This window comes from Mastomys coucha, chromosome X (assembly GCF_008632895.1).
Source record: "Mastomys coucha isolate ucsf_1 chromosome X, UCSF_Mcou_1, whole genome shotgun sequence".
In the NCBI taxonomy this organism is placed as follows: domain Eukaryota; kingdom Metazoa; phylum Chordata; class Mammalia; order Rodentia; family Muridae; genus Mastomys; species Mastomys coucha.
In genome coordinates this window covers 116,544,212-116,547,174 of record NC_045030.1, presented here as the reverse complement: position 1 = coordinate 116,547,174, position 2,963 = coordinate 116,544,212, and positions in this window count along the sequence as shown.

Below are 2,963 nucleotides of genomic sequence, written 5' to 3'. Positions count from 1 at the left end.
AAAAAATACTTTATTGCTGTTAAATTGAATACTATTTTAAAAAATTGTTGAAAAATTGAAGTAAATAATCTCATTGGCCATTGGATACATTAAAAAATATTAGGAACAGCTGTGTGAATATAATTTGGCATAATTTTGAATAAACTCTGCTTATAAAAATTATGTTTGTATTAATTATAGAAATACAACCACAACTCTATATTCATCAGTTACAAAAGTATGTAGTTCAAATACTTATCCTTGTTTGAATGTGAAACACTTGTAATGATTGAAGAAGGAACAGTTCTTCTGGTTGAAAGGTTTTTATAGCACAAAATAAAGGCTGACATCTTTATGGAAATGAAAGATGAGGGAATCATGAAGACACATTATTTTGAGATAGACTTTTAAAATGTACTTCAAAGAAAAACTTTATTAAATCTAGAGGCCAATGGAGAAACCCATTTGGAAAAACATAATTAATCAATTTAAATGTAGAATTTAAATGATCAGATGAGAGGAGGTCATCTATGGAGGGACTATTGGTAGAAAAAATGGGAGCCAAATTGATCTTTCAAGAGTTGTTATTAATTAGCACATAATTAGAATAGAAATAAATAGTAAAGATAAAGGTGGAGTTGATGAAGTCATAGGATCCAAGGTAAGAAAATATATGAGGAAATGAGGAGTTGTCTATCATATATAACACCATAAAAATTCAAATGAAACAAAATTAAGTGTTTCATGGCAAAATTGTATCACTAGTGAATTTAGAAATAGTAATTTTTGTTCATGACTAAGAAAATTTTGAGAACATGGTCTACAGATTTAATAACAGAAGAGTAATTATTTTTCAAATTGCACCAGAAAGGGATAAGAGAAAAGAGTAGACAATGGAAGAATGCTTCCTGGTGAGGGTATTTAAAGAATTTGAGGGCTAGAGAGGTGTCTCACTAGTTAAGAGCATTTGCTACCCTTTAAGAGGCCTGGAGGTCAGTTTGGGGTTTCCATGTCGGACATGCCAAAACCTCCTGTAGTGCCATCTCTGGGAGAGCTGATGTCTTCTTCTGGCCTCATGTACTCACACATCTATATACCTAGACACAAACACATACACACACACACACACACAGAGAGAGAGAGAGAGAGAGAGAGAGAGAGAGAGAGAGAGAGAGAGAGAGAGAGAGAGATGTGCACATGTAAAAATAGAATAAATTCTAATTTGAACTCATGGAACTCTGCAGACAGGGCGGGGAATTGTAGCAGCCAGATGCGTCCAGAACCCCATGAGAACACAGCCCACAGAATCTACTAAGCAGCTCTCACAGTGGCTCAGAGACTGAAGAGGCAATCATGGAGCTTGCATGTGTCTGAGGTAGGTCTTCTGGGATCACTAAGAGTGGGAGTGGGTATGTCTATGACTATTTTGCCTGCTCTCAACGTTCTTTCCTCATATTGGGTAGCCTTGTCCAGCTTCGATATGAGAGTTTCACCTCGTCTTATTGTATCTTGTGTCATATTTGGTTTTCCTCTCTTGGAGGCCTGCTATTTTCCAAAGGTAAACAGAATAGGAAGTGGTTCTTTGGAAGATGAAGGTATACCTGAATACAATAAAACAAAGAAACAAATAAATGCATAGTAAAAAAGCAGAAAAATTTGGAGGAGAGATGGCAACACTTTGCTAATTTAAGGTTGAAATCTGGAGAACCAGAGACTAGGGAAGAGTTAATGCTACAATACTGCATCAGTGTCATGATGATGAAATGTAAATCATTGCTAGCAGTTAAATAGGTAGAAGTCACACTGGGTAGCATACTTTATCTTTTGTAGAGCACTGAATTTTTTCAATGAACAAAGTGTGTTGTATATTATTTGCAGTTTTGAAACATACAAAACTTACTAACAAATCTTATCTCAGTGTAGCAGGGAATTTTCATCTAGTCCCAAAGAGCCATTTTACAATTTTAACAAGGCATTTGATTCATGATGTTGAGAGATATGTTGACACCAGTATGTCCCATGAGGACAGGCCTAATTCCTTCTATCCTTTGCTGCTGTGAAGTGGCTTTTGCAATTTGAGACTTAAAAAACTGAAAATAAAAATTAGGAGATACTGTAATGTTGAGTGCTGAGTAAGGCCTTCAGTCAATCCATGAATGGTAAAATTCACAGTACTGCAAGCAGGAGGGCAAAGTCATATCCAAATCAAGCATCTATTTCACTAAAAGTAAAATGTGGGCATGGGCAAGTGAGTTAGCAATAGGAGAACTTGCTGCTTGTGCAGAGAACCTGAGTCAAGTGCATATGGTAGTTCCCAGTTATCTATAACTCAGATTCTAGAGACCCAATGCTCCCTGCTAACTGTTGAGATTTGGCAGGTGGCTATGCATTGTAATGCTAAACTCTATACCAAAAGGTCATGTTTAGAGGATTTAGTTGTGCAAAGCTTGTCTCTTGATTTCAACTACTGGTTAAATGAAATTGGTTATAGCCAATTATTGTATGGATTAAAGGTAGATGGTTGTGGAGTGGGCTGGCATAGGGGTAGGGAGACGGGAAGTAGGATGAAAAAGTAAAGAGGAGAGAGGAAGCTGTCATGAGGGGAGATGGACCATGAGCACTTGGCCAGGAGAAACAGCAAGTACCAGGTGCACAGATGGGAATTAGCCAGGTAAGTAGTTAGAATAGTAAATTAAGAATTGCCTCCACCAATAATTATCAAAGTCAAATAAAATAACTAAAGTCTGAATCTCATTTATTTGTAAGCTAGTCAGGGATTTGCTTAAATTGGTTGTGCTACATCTGGCCTCTAAGGGAAATGGCCATGTGCATGCATACATGCATGTATGTATGCATGCAAAATACTCATATATATAAAAGTAAAGTAAAATAAGTCTTTAGTAAAACACTAGTCCGTGTGTGATGGAAGTGGTTTAATATAGTGAATATGTCAGGAGATACCTGGGTGATCATCCTGGGTTATA